The sequence below is a fragment of the Frankliniella occidentalis genome, unplaced genomic scaffold, assembly GCF_000697945.3.
Source record: "Frankliniella occidentalis isolate FOCC.00 unplaced genomic scaffold, Focc_3.1 Scaffold52, whole genome shotgun sequence".
NCBI lineage: Eukaryota > Metazoa > Arthropoda > Insecta > Thysanoptera > Thripidae > Frankliniella > Frankliniella occidentalis.
The window spans coordinates 407,430-426,635 of record NW_026267182.1 but is presented as its reverse complement, the minus strand read 5'-3'; the positions used below and the strand labels follow the sequence as shown (position 1 = coordinate 426,635).

The following is a 19,206-nucleotide window of genomic DNA, read 5'->3' as shown; positions in this document are numbered from 1 at the left end:
AGAGAGAGAGAGAGAGAGACGGGGAAGACGTCGGTCAGGCCATTACAGCTTACAGCCATCATCGCTCAAAGCCCCTCCATTTACAGCCCGAGCGAGTTCCCATGGCCTGGCCTGCACAGTGCGTCTCAGTGCTCCACTGGCCGCCACGCCCGCCCCGCCCCGCCCCGCCCCGCCGCGCCACGCCCCGCACCAAAAAGATCACTTGCACGGAGAGCGAAAGGCGTTCCGAGGCGGGGGGAAGGGGAAGGGCGAGCAGGCGGGAAATGGGCACAAATGGTAGGCTGCTGCCGCGGTGCAACAATTCCAAAAGCTCTGCGAGCCGCAAAAGCGCGAGCCGAGAATGGGGCGACGCGGCGACCCACACTGCTAGAAAGCTTTTTACAGACTCCAGGCAAAGTCGACCCTTTCAACTCTTTATTACCGAAAAGAGCCTCGCCAGGCGACCGGTAAAAAAAACAACAAAAAACAAGAGGAAATAATAAATAAATGAAGCTTGTTGTATTTAGTACAAAAGCCTCATACAACATTTGCAACTTAATTAGTCCCATACAAAGTGCAACATAATTTAGTGCAGCATTTCGAAGTTGGCCACATCCCTGACACGTTCAGCCATGCCACACTTGATATGACAGCGCATGTAGCCTACTTGTCCTTTTCGGACCGCGCGCGCGCGCGCACACACACACACACTCACACGCTGCAACGCCAGACCAGCAGGCGGAACTGTATGCACGCCACCATACCACGGCATAGCACAGCGCAGAGACACCCGGAAGCAGCGCATACAGCGTATACAACACTTTTGACAGAGTGTGTCGCCATCAATCGGCGAGCGAGCAGCAAGGAGTGGCGGCCGGCCAGGCCAGGCCAGGCTCAGCAGACTGTGCCCATCAGGACATGCAAGCACGGCGGGCAAACTAGAGCGACATGTCGAGGCGGGGCGGGGCGTGGCGTGGGCAGAGCGACACCATGGCCTACAAGCGGCCGGCGGCAAAGCGGCTACCGCGAGCGCTACTACTCCGGATCCGCCGTCGTCCCCCCGCCGCTCTGTCCGCCCCATATCTGCGACCCCAACCAACACCCCGCGCATGCTAATCGACACCACCACCGGCTGCTGCCGAGCGGAGCCAACGGTAAGCAGGCGTGGGTGGACCGGAATCCCCACAACCAATCCCACCCGTCTCCCCTCATCGTTCGCTTTCCAGCCAGCCACCCTGAATCCTGATCGACACCAATTTATCCTCAGACAACCGTTCCTTTTTGACTTTTTTTTTCCGCGGCAAAATTTGTGCAAAACCCCTGCTGTTACAGCAGCTAATACTTTTATTCAAGCAAACAAAATTTGTCGAAGTTGACAAATTTTGATCAGCTATGAAGCCAAATTTAATTTGAGAGGAAAACAGTCGTTTTCTCAATGGACATCGACACTCATTTTCTTCGGCGCACGGTGAATAACTGGAGCAAAGGAGGGCCTCGGTGCGAAAACACTCCCAAAATACACACAAGAGCTCAGCATGTTCATCGCCACACTCTGCCAGAGGGGTATTAGTGCGGTAATTTATCCCATTTTTTTCCCGCCCGCCCTTCTTCGCCCAACTTTTCCGCGCCGCGCGTTTCCAATGCAACTTTCTCGCGGCCGCGCTGCACCACCGCTCGGCGCGCAGGGGGACACTTCCACTACAACCGTGTCCCTTTTTTTCCTCTTCCCCCGCGTCCTCCTCGCGCGGCCGCGGGAGACACTTGCTTGCACGCGCGTGCAGGTATGCATATGGGACGCATTCAATACGCCGGCCGGGCGCACAGCGTGGCGGGGCGTGGCGGGGCGTGGCGGGGCGTGGCGGGGCCAACCTGCAGCCCGAGGACAGAAAGGGCCAAGGGGAAATAGGCTCCAAAAATTTGTACACCCGAAGTCGAAGTTCATGAACTTCAGCCGAAGTTCACTAAAGTTCGGCCGAAGTTCACTGAAGTTCGCTTTGTAAAATTTTATCGAAGTTCACTGAAATTCTCCGAAGTTCACCGAAATCCATCGAAGTTCATGGAGTTCACCGAAGTTCAAAATAAGCGTCGAGGTTCCTCGAAGTTCACAGTACATGTCGAAGTTCCCCAAAGTCCAAAATAAATGTCGAAGTTCCCCGAAGTTCAAAATAAATCTTAGAAGTTCGCTGAAGTTCAAAATATTTTAGTACATAGTTACGGCTGCTCTTAGCAATTTCAAGTGCTTACTATAAGCAAATCTCGAGCTTACTCAAAGCAGGTATCTACGGCCCGAATTACAAAGATTACAGAGGAAGAATTTTGCTTTCATATCTCTTGACCAGGTCGAAGCGCGAGAACTTCGGTCGAAGTTCCGCGAAGTCCACCGAAGTTCACCAAAGTTCTCGAAGTTCACCGAAGTTCGACGAAGTTCAAGGAAACGTACACCGAAGTTCAAGCCTATTTCCCCTTGGAAAGGGCGCACCGCCATCCGAGCTACGCCACTTGCGAGGGAACGAACGCAGCTGTTGTGTGCGTACCGCGCAGTGCATACGCTTCTCTCTCCCTCTCTCTCCACCTCTTTCTGTCCTCATCGCGCATGAATGACACATCGTGGGCATTCACACACACACACACACACAGTCATACAAACACGCACGCGCATAGACGAGGACGTCGGCACGGGATGACAAATCAAAGACACTGAGGTGGATAGAGCAATAGATACAAGCAATAACAGGCACACACACACACGCGCGCGCGCGCGCGAGCGACAGATCGTCCGCGACCTTGTGGGCGTCTTTGAGAGGTCACCCTGCTCGCCTTGCGTCACCGAGTCACCCCGCGGCGGCGCCGAGGAGCGGCCCGCGGCCGGCCCGCCCACCAACAGGCGCACACACCATCCTCCTCCTCACTGAAGCAGTCGCCTCACGCACGGGGCGCCGGGGGCACTCCCCGCGCACACCGCCGCATAGGGAATCGAAAAACGACGAGCCGTCCGGCACTGCATGACACTACACTTCACGGTCCGTATGCACGCCGACACCTTCGACCAACTCTGCTATATGCCCGTTGCCACGCCTTGCCACGCCAAACATCATCGCTATAGTTGAAGGGAATTGAACCCCGAACTTTGAAACCCAGACCCAGAGGGCATACGTAAATCACTCATGTCAGTTTACGAAATTAAAAGTTCGTGTGTACAATTTTCCCATCAGCTTAATTTTCTTTTTAGGTCGCGGCCATCGGGTCTCCGCGCGTCGCGTCCTCAAAGACAAGCCAAGGACTGTGCGGTACATTGGGCGCGCGCGCCTGTGTGGGTGCATGTGAGCGTGCGAAAGTCTCAGGATAACACGGAAGTGTCCTGGGAAAAGGCTTGCTTGCGGTGACGTCCCCGCCAGGATGAGGCTGTTCATCACCCACGACCACACTACTCCGTCTTTTGCTCAGAAAAAAAAAAAAAAAACTATCCCGACTACTGCTTGGCTTCTGCACAGGCATATATTTCATTTTCTTTTTCTCGAAAAGGGAAGCCTGCCTATAATATCCTCATTGTTTGCAAACGTCAGACACCCACTACTTACCGTTCATCTGTCGGCCACGCTGCACGGCCCCGCGTGTTTCACTGAAACAACACAAAACCAGAACATAAACTCCTTGTTGTCAATAAACGGTACTGAGAGTGCATGCAAAAGAATTTGGCAATACCAGCGCACAGTTTAGTATCTCCGGAAGTACGCCACGCATTGCAAACAATTATAAGAAATATCCGCAGCCACATTCTATACCTGAAAGATTAGATTTTATAAAAGAACTACAACACCAATCTAACCACCTAAGCCCTTTCCAAACAGACTACCGGTCCAACTACCTCGCCGTCCTCCAGCCGTCTAAATAGCTCGAACATGTTTTTCCATACCTTGTCTCTCTAACTGATGGCCTAGACGTGGGCGGCCCCGCGGCTACAGGGTGCCAGAGTGCAATTGCCTCCAATGTATGCGAGCCCGATGCATGGCTGGGTGCGGCTGGGACGTTCGACAGGCCGCGGTCCTTGGGCTTGCCAGGTGTTTTCATTAGTATGAAGACCCTCCGAAATATTTTTTTATGTCTTGTTTGCTCCAACGAGGGTCCCATTAGGGCTTGAACCATACCAGAGCGAGAAAGCTTACGTTATTTTTTTGAGCAACGCATCGTTCCATTTTCTTTCTTTTTTTCATTCTAGAAGTGTTAAGTGTTTGCGTTTTAAGTTTCATCGTGAAAAGTACTCGCACGAGAAGAATCCTCCGGGTTTCCAGCTATAGACGCAGCAGCAGTTGTGCAAAGGACGAGCGAGCGTGCAGTGCTGCGTCCCACTTGGGCTGAATGGCTCCAGCACTGACCTGCCCCAGCGCGAGCGCGAACACACAGTCTCTCTCTCTTCTCTCTCTCTCTCTCTCTCTCTCTCTCACACACACACACACACACACACAGCGTCCGTAATCCCTCGCCGCGCACTCTGTTCAGTACACACGATATTACAGGCACGATTAGCAAGTCTTATGGACACTGCCAACAGACTGGAGAGTCACGACGAGCACCCTAAAAAGGGCGGCGGCCGGACCGCAAGTGCGGGCACCAGACAGCAGCAGGATCTCAAAGTCAACGACTGGCTGCGAAGCTCGGACGCGCGGGGCTGAGGCAGACGTGCCCACGCCATCGCTCGCAAGAGACGAGGGAAAAAAACGCTTCTAGATTATTCACATTTCTATGCGGAATGGCGAAGCAGCGTCGGCACTAGTGGCGTGGCGAAGTTAACTTCCCTCCCACTTCCGTCGACGACTGCGCGCTGCTATGCGGCGGCCGCAGAGACCGCTCCAACAGCATTTGGAATCAATCAGGCGGACGACGAGCCAACCAAAGATGTCCTTACGCGAAGGTTTAACGACTGAAACTGACTTTCAAATTGGGGACTGTTTCAAGGTGAGGACGGACGGACGGACGGACGCTCGCTGTAATTTGCCGCTTCTGCCGTTTTAAACATAATTAACCCAATCCTTCAAGGATGATAGCAGCCGCCAGCCATTTTGTTTTTAAAATAATTTCCCACGTTTTTTCCAAGGATAGAAACAAAACATTGCTTTATTTTATAAAGAAGGATGACTGACACAACGTGCCGCGTTTTATAGTGGGTAGTGGGTGTTGGTTTTAGCCCTTCCGGGCTCCAAGCAGAAGTGGCACTTTACCTGCAGACTAACAGTTCGCTGGACAATCTGCGGCCTTGCTTGGATACCGGCGTAAACTGATTGGAAAACACAGCGCACGATTGCCTGGAAAGTGCTTTATGGAAGTTGAAATTATCACTCCTGCTTGGGGCGTGAAATAACCGTTATTTTGAAACCCAAAGCACGGGCTTTAACCACTTGCTGAACAATCTGGCGATGAGCCCATATATCTATTTTCCTTTGCGAAAGCATCGCGCATTGAGCACACGGCGCGCGTAACAGTTCGGGCCCACTCCATGTAAAGGAGCACCACCAGCTGCCCTCCAATTACAGAGCCATCCATCCGACGTTGCGGTGCCGACAATTACCGCCGCAAACCAATAATAATCATAATGTAATGCTAATACAAATGCCGATCGCTGCCGCCGCGGCTCTAAAAGCCCAGGAGAGCCATCAGTGTGAGCAGCAAAGGCCTCCACCACGGGAAGGAGGGGAGTGGGGAGGTGAGAAGAGAAGACCCGGCCCGGCGCGTCCATCTGCTCCTCTTAATCTCAATTTTATTCATAGACTCGCGTCTGCTCGCGCGCAGAGATATGGGTTTGTTGGACGCCCCACTCCCCGTCCCCGCCCCCCTTTGCACCCCTCACACTCGCGTCAATTTGTGAAGTACAAACGCGTGCGTATAATTTGTCTTTTCTGCAACATGCACACACAACCCAACGCGTGATGAAAAAAAAAGGTATGAAAACATTATTTTCGCTTGTTTTCGTGCTTCAATTATCGGTTTGTTTCCAGCCGGTGCAGCAGAGCAGCGCCTGGCCTGGCCTTGCGGCAGGGTCAAGTTCGTGGCGGCACGAGGCACGACACACCTCCACTTCTCACGCCACCTCGCCCCGCCTCGCCCCGCCCCGCCCAGCCCGGCGGCGTGCGGGCGTTCCCTCCCTCTTCCCTGACGGCGGCGGGGGAACACCACCGCATGCACAAAAGATTGGACCGGTTTTTCGAAACCGCACGCCAAGCAAGCGACTCCACGCCGAGGTCATTAGGTGAGTAGTTGCGGCGAAGATGACTTACATTTCGTACACGCGGGGATACTACTTTTCCTCCAACACAAACGAGCCCTTGCTGCTGCTGCTGCAGGCTGCGTACTACAACCTTGTCCTGAGGAATTCCAAACGTTGCCCCACGACGATCTGCGGCCGTAGTGTGTACCTAATAATGTTACAAGCGCGCAAGACCTACGGCGGCTTTGATAGCATGATGGGGCCTGTGCGTTTGTTTCTCTCTCTTCCCTTCCCCCCTCCGCAGCGCCATTTGCACTTTTTACGTCGCGTCTCGGATAAGCAACCGTGAATTGATGTGTGAACAAAGCTCATTTCCGCCCTGCCCAGCCCCAGCCACGCTTTCTCCAATAGAGATGTCCTGCTGATGATGATGGTGGCTGTTCGCCGAACCGCCATGCTTGCGCGGCGCTGTGCCCGGCTCTGCCGCTTGCGGTGCGCTATACTGGCCTCTTCCTCCTTGCGCTGGACCGAGCCACCGCCGCCGCCTCCGCCCCCTCCTCCTCCTAGTCTGCGAAAAATAAAAAGTATTTTTCCACCCCACTAATGAAGGCGATGACATTATTATAACAAAAGCGCCTTGTATTTAAAAAATTGTGTTTTTCAAAACTTGAAGTCAGCAAAAATAAAATCGGCTGAAGCTAAATGTCGATCATTAAGTATTACTGATGACTTTGTTTAAAAACTGTATTTAAAAACAAAAATTTTAAAAAAAATTGCATATTACAGCAGACTACTTCTACACCATTGTCAAGTATGCAACTTATTATTTCCCAGCCATAACAGGACAGAGCGTCCCTGTTGTATAACACGGGCCCCCGGGGGGCACGGCGGGGGCATGGGGGCGCATTAATCTACCGCGCGGCGAACCGCACTTGTTTGGTTAGAGGGGCCGCGGCGGTCAGCGGCGGCAGCAGCAGCCCCAGGTGTATGCAGCACTATACACACACACAGCCGTTTTTTTCCTTCTTCTTTCGTCTCGCATGTATACTTTGCCGGCGCGGGACCAAACAACGCACACGCGCGCGTACTCGTGCGGTTAGTTTCAATGGGAGCAGAGCGCCTTGCTCCCCCAGCCGCTCGCAATCCGAAGCAAAATCGTGCGTGGTGGCAACCTGGTCGCCAAGACTGTGTGTTGTACCCTGTTCTGCCCAAGTGTTTAGAAAAAATAAGGTCCATACGAAGTCTTAACAAGCCGCGATAAACCAGCAGCATGAAAAATCGCCGCATCAGGAGGGCCAGAGCTGTCAGCGCCGAAATGACCCGGAGCAGCGTCGTGGGAATGCGGGGGAGCGCCGCGCCACCGCGGGTGGGCCTGTCGGGCCCTTCGAGGAAATATCTACGGGATAAATACCCCCTACCTCCCCCTCCGTTGCGTTCTCCTCTCTCTTTTCTGCACGCGTCGCACAACTCAAATCACCCGGTGCGTCGCGGCGCGCTGCTGACAAGCAGGTGCCAAAGAGGGGCGCCGCGCACAGCTTTCGTCGAAGCGCCTGCCGCCTTCCCCTAAAGCTCCGCCGGTAAGCTCCAGGATCCTCCTAGTCCCTGACAGCCGGAGAGAGTCAGCACGCGCAAGCTCCAGCGAAAATACAAACAGTTTTGGGAGGACGTGGAAAGATGATTCGGGCCGGCCTCTCGCCGGAAGTGATGCCAGGGGCCCCCCATGCGGCCCTGCACAGAGATAAATGCGGGGAAGTGTTCGTCTGCACGGCACCTCGTTGGTGGCGAAGTTTGTTCGTTGGCGGACTTGAGTAAGTCGAAGGCTGCAATCGCTGCAGTGGTGTTGAAATTTAATTCAGCTCATCCGTTGTCTATAACTTAAGATTCCTTGGAGTCCGTAATTTGTCATTTATTTTTTGTCTTGCCTCCTTGTCGGTATAATTCTCCTCTCTAGAACATCGCCATTTTATAGTATCTCTCGAATAAAAACTAGTTCAGAAGCCCTGTGCAGTTATATGGTTTATTTTGCTTCCAATTAAATACAATAAAATCACCAAAAACAACAACTAAAGATAAAATGTTAACCAGTCCATGGAAAAACATGCAAACAGTATTTCTAAAAGTAAAAAAACTATGAAACATTCCATTCATCAAAAATGTGGTTAAACACAGAAAATCAAATACAAAATAATACAAGACTAGACTAAAAAAGTACAAAATAATAATTGTGCCTAATTGTGTCACAGTCAAGATTGACTAATATATACCATAATATTGGTGCCTAATTGTGTTAGTCAAGTTTGACTACCATATAAAACAATAATAAAGGTGCACAATTGTGTCGTCAAGTTTGGCTTATATATAATACAATAATGACAAAATACAAATAAAACATGCAACACACAGAAAACAATTTTTACAACACAATATTTTTAACAACTACTAACACGACTAATAGAACTACTTTTTAAAGCTATGCCACAAGCAAAACAATCTCACTACTCATAGTCGCCCTCCCTTAAGCGGAGATGCTAATCTGTGCGTGGGCGGGCCTGGGGCCTTCCCTGGAGCGGGTGGTGCTGCTGCTGCAAAGGCGCTGCCGGCCGGGGCCGCCCAACTGGATCGGCTCATTTTTCACTCGGCGTGACTCGCGGGGAAACGCGACTGATTCGGGGCTCACGGCACGGCGCGGCACGACGTCGGAAGTCGAGAAGCAGACGATGCCCTCCCCCACCCCCTCTACCCCATTCACTCATTTCTCATAGCGTTTGTCCCGCTAACCCCCCCTCCCCCACCCCTCCCTCGCTTTGGTCACGCGGCCCCGGAGGAGGAGGAGGATGGGTCCAGCGGCGCAGCTCCTTAGCAGAACTGACTCGGCAGGCAAATTAGAGGGGAGAAGGAGAAGAGGAGCTGGGTGACGGATACGCGACGGGGCAATCTCGCCTTAATGGACGAGTCATGACCGACGCTGCCGTGGCTAGGAGAGGCGACACCCCCTGACCGCCCAGCCCCCCCCCCCACCCCCCCCCCCCCCCACACACACACACACACCGAGGAGCAAAGGTAATTATCGATCAGCCGTTGCGCAACGCGCCGCCGGCCCGCCTATAGCGCGATACCCGAGACGAGGAGGGAGACCTTCAAGGGCCCAAATTACAATTTTACGCCCCGACGTGACGGCCACGCTAACCCACGCTGCCCGGCCCTGCCCCGCCGCCCGCGGCAGGCAGAAATGAAGTATATCGCGCTAGCCCATTCCACTAAAGTAATTATTTGAGAGACAAAGGAATTTTATTTTTTTCGGACTATTTTTCCACGCAAACTCCGACAACGATTCTGGCCGCCAACAAAAGCAAAACCGCGAAACTAATTCTGCGCCGCACTTCAGACACAAATCGCATCTGGACGCGCGGCGGGTAGATGCAGCAGCAGCAGCGGCGACCATTACCGATTTCCCGGTATGGTCAGGGCCGCGCCCAATATCAAACCCTGTATCTCGGCCCGACACAAAATGCTCCAAATCAGACACAAAACAATGCTACAATAGCGCCAACAACGGGGGGGCCCTCCTCTCCGCCTAGCGCTGCTCCGCCCCGACGGAAGGGACGGGTTACGCCACTGCGGCCTCGCCTTCCGGCGCCGAACAAAAGCGAATAGCTTAGCGTCCGAGATGAGAGATACGGTCCAGGAGCGCAGCATCCGACACACGTTGCGCATCGCACCCCGGGGTCCGGCCGCGCCCCGCCGCGCCCAGCCGCGCCCCGCCCGAGTCTAGGTGCCAATTGCAGGCCAGCCGAGTTCAAGGACCCGCCCAAGGAATGCAGTCGAGACACAACAACAGCACCCGCTCCGCAGGTTAACAAAACACAAAAACACATACACACACACACACACACACACACACACACCGAATTGAAACAGATCAGGCAGCCTCAATTTCGGCAGAGTGTATTCGGGAAAAGTGCACTTTGAGGTGGGCAAAGCGCCTAAACTTCATGCCGCACTGATGGCAACTATGGGGCTTCTTATCCGAATGTACGGCTCGGTGAGCTTGCATATCACTAGAAGTTTTAAACCGTTTCTTGCATAGTTTGCACTTGTGTGGTCGAGCTGTCACATGCCGCTTCATATGAGAGGTCAGCAGCGACGGAAGGGAAAACGACTTTTTGCAAACCGAGCATTTGTGCGGTTTGACATTAGAGTGAACTGAGATAACGTGATTCTTTAAATGGTCCTCACGTTTGAAAGTTTTGGGACACAAAGTACACTCAAACAACCTCTCTTCGGAGTGGCAGCTCATATGCATCGCAAGCCCACCTGTTGTGTGGAAAGCCTTGTTACACATAGAACATACATGTGGCTTTTCATCTGTATGAGACCGCATGTGAATTGCAAGATAGTCGCGAAGTTTAAAAGATTTCCGACAGAGAGTACAGTCGAAACTCCGTTCGTCACAGTGAACAGATTGAATGTGTTTCTTTAAATGTTCTCCACGTTTGTAAGCTTTAGGACATAACGTACACTCACACAACCTCGCGTCAGAGTGTGTCACACTATGAATCTTAAGGTCACCTGCTGTGCGAAACGCCTTATTACATACAGAACACACATGTGGCTTTTCATCTGTGTGAGTCTGCATATGGCGAGTAAGGTGAATGCGCAATTTAAAGGATTTCTGACACAATGTGCAGTCAAAAGTCCGTTCATCACAGTGAACGGTTTGAATGTGAATCTTCAAATGTTCTCCACGTTTGTAAGCTTTGGGACACAAACTACACTCAAACAACCTCTCTTCGGAGTGGCAGCTCATATGCTTCGCAAGCCCACCTGTTGTGCGGAAAGCCATATTACACACAGAACACACATGTGGCTTTTCGTCCGCGTGAGATTGCATGTGACTTACAAGATAGTCGCGAAGTTTAAAAGATTTCTGACACAGAGTACAGTCGAAACTCCGTTCGTCACAGTGAACAGATTGAATGTGTTTCTTTAAATGTTCTCCACGTTTGTAAGCGTTGGGACACAAAGTACATTCAAACAACCTCGTGTCAGAGTGGGTTGCCATATGAGTCTTGAGATACACTGCTGTGCGAAATGCCTTATTACATACAGAACACACATGTGGCTTTTCTTCCGTGTGAGATTGCATGTGACTTACAAGATAGTCGCGAAGTTTAAAAGATTTCTGACACAGAGTACAGTCGAAATTCCGTTCATCACAGTGAACAGATTGAATATGATTCTGTAAATGAGCTCCACGTTTGTAAGCTTTGGGACACAAAGTACACTTATACGACCTCTCTTCGGAGTGGCAGCGCATATGGTTCGTAAGATCACTTGTTGTGCGGAAAGCCTTATCACACAGAGTACATTTACGCCGTTTCCTGGCCGAATGAATAACAGCATGTTTTTGAAGATCACGAACCAGCTTAAACGACTTGTCGCATTCGTGACAAGAGTAAGGTCTGGCAGTTGAATGGACCGTAAGTCGGTGATTTTTTAGGTGTTCTAAGCGCTTAAACGTCCTATTGCAATCTGCACAATTAAAGGCAGTATGCGTTGCACGATGTTTCCAGCAATCTGTCTTGTTATGGAAAGTTTTCGGACATACTATGCAACTGTACAGCGAACCATTGGGCTGCGATCTGGGCACAGCACGCTGGCGACGTGTCTCTGCCACTGAGATAGTGTCCTTACTTCCCGAGCACTCATCTGATCCTGAGTCCGATGACAACGAAAACTCCGAATGTTCAGAAGCTTCCAAATCACTACCAGCAACTTCCTCTTCATGGAATGTCTTGTGTATTTTAAGAAGTGTTGCACGACTGAACCTCTGGTAGCACACATCACATTCAAACACCTGGTCTACATGGATGACCAGGTGTTCCTTCAACGCGTCCTCTGCCTCAAAGCTATCACTACACACAGAGCACCTAAAGGGTAACGAGAGCGTCGCCGTCGATTTGAGTCGAGATCGCATGCTCTCCACACTTTCCCTGCGCAAAACTACTTGCGGAACTCTCGCAAACATTTCTACAACGGCGCCTGCAAAGACAGAGGCCCACGCTGGCATTAACAATCGAAGGAAGCTTCAGAAGACACTCAACCCAACAAGTTACTCTGTAACTGCACCCTCCACTTTAGGGTAGGTTGTTTCCAGCAGGGTTCTAATGTAGCAATAAGGCCAAGAGACACTAGCGAAAATAAATAAATAAAAAACGGAATTAAAATGAGTTAGCGTGTCGCAATAAACACTAAGGTTGACACCCAAACTACTCAAAAACATCTACTACAAAGCATTAATGCAGCAATCAACAAGCAAACAAGAAAGCCCCACATTTTGTTAAATCTGACAAAATCAGAGATAAACGAGAAGGAAACCCTTTACCCAAGTGCATATCACTTTTGGCAGAGTCGTGCAGAGCGGATCGCGCGTAACGGTGCCTGCGGGGAAGGGTGGGGTGGGGTGGGGTGCGGCGGGCCGGGGTCGGGTGGAGGTGCGGGGCACGGGCCCACATACGAACAGGTGGGGGACACGGCATCCAGCGATAAGCCCTTTATCACCCAACGCACACACCTACAGAGACTCCGCTTGATCATATGACCTAACACGCAAATTACAGACAGGGGGGAATTATTTTAGTGATGGTATGAAAAATTTACTGTCCCGAAATGCGTACGACTAGCCGCGCAATGTCACGGGCGCGCCCAAGGATGGCGAGCATCCCGCATTCAAGTCACCTCGCACTGCGCGGGGCCCGCCAGAAACAGGGTCACGGGTACAGAGCCTCGCCGCCCACCTCGACGACGTCATCGAGGCCTACAACAACAATCGCCATAGCGCATCGCACTTCTCCGTAGAAAACGCCAAAACGAAAGGTGTCGCTGCAGTCACGATCCCACTTTCAATTGCGCGCCCTTCCGACCGTCGTAGTCGTTGGGCCAGGCCGGCACACCAACATTTTTTCTACTTTTATTTTTTTGACATTCCCCCCCACCCCCCTTGATCTCGGTTTTGTTTTCAGCTCTCCGCTGTATAGGCTCCCCAGGAATGTGCGCGGCTGTCCAGTGTCGGGACCAGTGTCCGTCCCCCCCTCCCCTCCCTATCACTCGCACAGCCATTGATCCTCGCTACTTTCCCTCCCCGGCGGGCGCGAGAAAAGTGAGAAGAAAAATACAAAGTATTACTGCTGGGCGCTGCCATGCCGCGGCAGGCACGTGCGACTCAAATTGGCGCCGCGGGCGGGGCGGGGCGTGGCCGGGCGGGGTGGGGCGTGGCGTGGCAGGCCACGCAGCAGCAGCGCGACCGCTGCAGGTGGCTTGCCGCTCCAGTGCGCCCGCCGCCGCCGCCGCCGCCGTTCCACAATACAGAGTACTATCTGATATATTAGCACATTCATTCGCCCGTTCATTCATACCACTCGGCCCGGGGCCCGCCCCCTGCAGCAGCAGCAGTCGCCCCTCGAGGTCGGAGGACCCTGGCGAAAGGTTAACGAACGTAAGGGAACACGGGAGCACACGTGGTCCACAAGGCGGCCCGTCGCCAGGCACCGCCGCTTACGAACAAGCTCACTGGGTCGCCGCACACGCTCGGAGTCACATGGCTATACAACCAAAGGTGCCCCGCTTCGCTGCCGGCGAGAAAAAGCCACGCACACCGAATTTAAGAATTTTTGGCAAGACTTTTCTTAGTTTACAAAATAGCTTGTTTAAACAAAAATAGTATTTTTGAAGAACAACAAAGTTTGTTTTTAATGCAACACAATAAATGTTACGTTTATCTTACGAGGCAAATAATGTTTTTTCGATCATTTCATGTTAATAAGATATAGTGTTGCTGTGCAAACAGCACGAGAAAGTGAAAAAATAAAAATTAACACCAGTTATAGTGCTGTCAATGTACATTATTGAACAATCTTTACAGAGCATTACCCTTGGGCGACCATTTCCTTGATTCCGCCCGTGCGCGCTGTCGCCGCCGCCCCCAGCCAGGAGGCGCCATCTCGGCAGTGACCCCGTGACCTTGGGCCGCGCGTGACAAGGCGAGCCCATGCATATGCACACCGCGACACGTCCGCGGGAGAAAGCACGCGGCAAGCCGAGTGGAGCCCGCGAGAGGAACACTCCCCCCCCCCCTCCCCATCCCATCTGCTTGCGCAGCCTCCCGACGCGCAGCGACCGGTCCATCTGCAGGTGCAGACGAATATGGATAGGGAATCCCTCGAACCGCACTACTTTTGAGTCCCGATCGTCTACGACTGACTGCACTACTTACTTCCCCCGCCACTATCGCGACTAAAAAGGGAGCACGCGCTAAACTGTCCGGGGAATTGCTTCCGGCCCGCCACAGAGGAGCCACAAGGGATGCAACGCGATGAGATTTTATGGTCGCGACCCAAAGAAGCGATCGCGCGCGCCCTACTCGCGCGGAGTGTATGCAATCGGCTCAGTGAAAAAACAAAAGGCGTTGTGCGGGTACAGTGCCTGCCGCTTTACAAATGCATCAAAACTGCCAAAGGGCACTAATTTTTAGCACGTTGTTCCGTGACTTTGCAAAGGCAGTCAGCTCAAAATATCTTTCGCACCCCCTGCAAAAGGTGCGACCTGACACTTTCGTTTCTCCGCTGATCGCCGCGTCACTTTGATAGAAAAGAAGCAGCCCACACTGCTGTGGCGCATTCCATCTGAGACAGGTGCATTGCCCACTCGCACCTGTCATCAGGTGCACTCTGCCCCCACACCTGTCATCAGGTGCGTGCACTTAGCCTGCACTCACGACGAGTGCGTGCGGCCTTGGGCGGTGGTGCCCCCGCGCAACGCCCCGCGCGATTCAAATCAGCGCGCGGATTTGCAAACGAGACTGCCCGTCCGCGACGCGACAACCCCTCATCGCGGCGAGCGAAAGCCGAGAGTCGTCCCCTCATTCCCCCTCCACCAACCGGGTAATCTAACACAATGACGTACGTAAACCCTAAGTGGTCGTGAAATTGGGAGCTACCCACTGCGCGCCCGCCCCATATTGACTCGTTAAAGGGGAAGCTTCGCCCATTCAAGGCACCGCAGGCACCGTCAACGCGAAACGTCCGCACAAAAAGAGTATGAATATTATTTGGAGTTACTTTGTGCTACCTAAGATGAATCACCCCTCACACTATATCTGAGTCTTCTTTGAAAGCGACATTACAAAATTAAAAAGAGGGTAATTCATGTCAATTTTTTTTTAAGAATGAGGTTAGGAGAAAGTTGTGGGTGAGTTGTTAGTTCAAAACAAAAAGGCACATAACCACATTAAAAACACACCTTGGTCACATCTGCTCCGGCAAACGACAGAAGGCGTTCTCAATCCTTGGCACGTCAGGGCACCTGTGAACAGAAAACAGCACACTGTAAAACAAGTTAACCATTGACGACACACTAGTTGACAAAAAAAACCCGTCGTCGAATGTTTCTGTAAGTTATGCTGCTTAATATAAACTGTATATAACTTTCTATAACTTCAACTACAAAATACGACGGGGTAGTTTAGTCACTGTCATATTGGTAAAGATTTTCACAACTCGTGTTGTTACAGCTTTTGGCGCTTAATGACGGTGCTATAACACCCACCCTATCCTAGTGTTTCCAGTGTTCCCACGCAATACCCTCGGCCGAGATAGCCTACACTTTCCTCCGATTCATTACTCGATAGCCACGAATTAAGCGTGCCTCGCGGAAGACAAAACTAAGGACTGAAATAATAAAAAAACACTTGCGATGCGATAGTAAAAAAGGTCACTTTCTTCAGGTGGGACGAAGAGAGAAAGTGGCTGATAACAGCTCTGCGCGCTTCATCAGATAGGATGAACTGGGCCAGACCACCACTTCTCTTCCTCGCCACAAAATGCTGCACCCCGGCGGCGGTCCAGCACAGCACAGCCCCTTCCTCAACTCGAGCCACAGACCGAGAGCGAGAAAGGGAGATGCAAAGGATGCTGCTCACGCATTCTTTCCCACTGAGCTCACTCATCCATCCTCAACCTCAGTCCCATCTCTCTTTCGCACTCATCTGGACCCAGGTAGGGCTGGAAGTCCTGGAATGTTTCCGGAAAGTTTCCCGAAAATTTTCGGAAAAATAAGAAAAATCTCCGAAACCCCGGAAATTTTCCGGTTTTTATCCAGAATTTTTTGGAAATTTACCCAGGCAGGACAGACTGAGACGACGCCCTCTCCAGCGCGTCGCACGTGCGATTAAGAGCCCAAGGAAATGCCGCAGGACCCGACCGGAGAGAGACACATCAGGCAGGACCACCGTCGGCCAAGGACATCCGGGCCACACGGCGACAAATGTCGGACAGATCCGTGTCCCGGCCGAGCGAGCGAGCGGAGAAGTGGAATGTCTCGTTCGGTTCCGATCCGAGGCTTGTCCCGTTTTCGAAGGCTGACTGCTTCTATAGCAGCAGCACTAGCAGCGCAACCAGGATGCGGGGCCTAAAAACCAGTGACTCACGCCAAGGTGAGTCAAACCAGAACTATATGCAGCGACGGAGGGAAATTTCGAAAACAATATAACGACGACGACGACGCTGCTGCGTGCTGCGTCTCCTGCAGCGCCAGTGCCACAGCACACAGCCCTCCCTCCCGCGACTATAGACGACAATCCAACCAACCTCCCACAATGATACGTTCCCGAGAGCGCATATAACCTCCCGGCGATAGCAAATTGGATTGCAGAGGAATGCGGCGGGGAAGCCTTAGGCCAGCCTCTCGGGCCGCACAGCGCGGGGCGACGCTCCCTGCACCGGTGCATGTCGGCCCCGCCCTGCCCCGCCAGCTAAGCCTACGATGCCCTACGACCGCCTCCCCCTCCCCCTATTTCCCCCTTCACCCGCCATTTTAATACGTGTACTGATGCAGCGTATCTGCAAGACAATGAACACCGGGTATAATTCAACCTGACATGCACAGTGGCATGGTCCTCCCACGGAAAAAAATAATTAGTTGTCGTAATCAGAAGTTGATTACTACGACCAGAAATTCTAGTAGCTTGTGGGACGATCGACTTTCTGATTGTAAGAACCAAACTTCTTCGTAGTCACTACTTAGTTGCGAAAAGCGGAAAGTTGATTCTGAGGATCAGAAATACGGTCGCCGGGACCATCTTTTAGCTGGTCGTGAGAACTTTCACGATATTAATGCTTGAGCGTGATAACCCGGAGCGTATGGTCGCAGGGACCAGAAAGTTGGTTACAGTGATCAGGCTGTCGATAGAACAAATATAGGAACAATAACAAAAAATATATCTGTGATCTCCCTTTCCCGTAGCCTTTCATTCATCTACGGTCCATCTCCCTGCTTTGAGTTATCAAAGTACAGTGTCAGAAGACACCGTGCAAGGAGAAACTGGTTGGGCGCCGACCGGAGTCGAACCTCCGCTTACTATCCAGCCGCCAGGCACGGAGACCACTGCGCCACAGCGGCGACTAGGAGGGGGGAGGTGGAACGCGCCACTTCGGCAAATCTGGCTTCTGAGAGGCGGGTTGATCGTGATGATCGACTCATTTCGGTTTTAGCAACCAACTTCTCTGTGCAAGCTGACTTAGTTGTAGGAATCAGCCATGGTCTACCAAGCGAGTTGTACTAGGACGAGCTACTCAACTGTTAGTCAGAATCAACATGCCCGATACAAGCAACCAAGTTGCACTCAACGAAGCGGTTCTGGTCGCTACGGCAAACCCTTTTTTTCCGTGCCGTCAGTACCGGCACCGCCCACGCTAGACAGACATACCCTCCAACGCGCGAAGAGGGGGCTCAAAAAAACAAGGATTCTTTGTGCAACAAAACGAGGGGGTGCGCAGGGTGGAAAGTTATAGAGGGAGAGGGAGAGGGAGAGGAAGAAAGGGGAGGGGGGGGGAGAGGGAGAGAGAGAGAGAGAGGGAGAGAGAGAGAGAGAGAGAGAGAGAGAGAGAGAGAGAGAGAGAGAGAGAGAGAGAAAGCGACGGACAGCCCCTACCAGTTGTACTGTGTCGGGGCTTCTCGGAAGGTGGCAATATCTCGATAGCGAGGCGCCAAACAGCTAGACAATAGGCAATCCTGGCGGGACCTCATCGCCGGCCGAAGGACATAAAGGCCGTCCGTCCGAATCACTTATGCCCTGCGCGCCCGCTGACAGGTGCACCCCCCCTCCTTTACCTCCCTTCCTTCCTTTTCCCCTCCGCGGCCGAGGCTCTCGGCGGGTCGGGAAAGGAGATGGAGAGAGGGGGAGAGAGGGTATTACAGTCAATCCGAGCCGCATTCCGAGCCTGCAGCGCGACCTGCAAGGGAGCGGGGAGGAAGTAGGGGGAGCGGGGCGTACAGCCACTCCCACACTGTCCACCAGGCAAGAAGTTAATTACCCCGGTTCAATTCCCGGTAGCGCGCTGCCCAACACAATAAGGGCTTTTATATATATTTTACTCTGCTTAAAAAGGAAATCGCATCCCCGCAGCGCCGCATGCAAAATGCAAATCGTGTCTGTCGTCGTAAGAAAAAATATATGCAGCAGCAAAACTAAAGCAACTCCAATATCTCTTTTTTTAAAAATAAATAAAATCGGAATGAAATATCGAAATTATTTTGCACGTGAAAATAACAACGAATTCCGGCTGACGTAGGATAGGTTATGTAGAAGCCCAAGCAGCAAGCACTGCCAAAAATTGCCATACCGTATAAAAGAAAATTTTCCATGGAAAAAGTCGTACAATGACAATTCAAGACTACAAGCACTCCGTTTTAACGTGAAATGCAATTGCGAGTAGGAGTGGGAGATGGCTTGGAGGTTGTACATGTAAGTACGGCACACTTCAATAGATTTTGTGAATGGCAAATTACAAAACACGTCGTACATGTACGAACATAATTTTCCTAGTGAAGGCTATACCTAATATGCGTTACACACTGCACACGTATCTCTCGGCAGGGTAGCGGAGTGTACCAGGAGTGTACCGACTGGCGGCACCGACAGGCGTCGCGACGCCGGACCGGTTCCCGAAGAGCAACGAACGAACTGCGACCGC

At 52.1% G+C, this 19,206-nt stretch overlaps 1 protein-coding gene across 1 annotated transcript in view; it reads right to left on the bottom strand.

Annotated features, from left to right (window-relative positions):
• Positions 1-19,206, bottom strand: part of LOC113205231 (serine/arginine repetitive matrix protein 2) — a 75,591-nt gene that overhangs the window by 29,497 nt on the left and 26,888 nt on the right. The window contains exon 2 of the mRNA XM_026420754.2: positions 15,476-15,538. The gene's annotated coding sequence lies outside the window, so the exon portion shown is untranslated. The remainder of the gene's footprint in view (positions 1-15,475; positions 15,539-19,206) is intronic.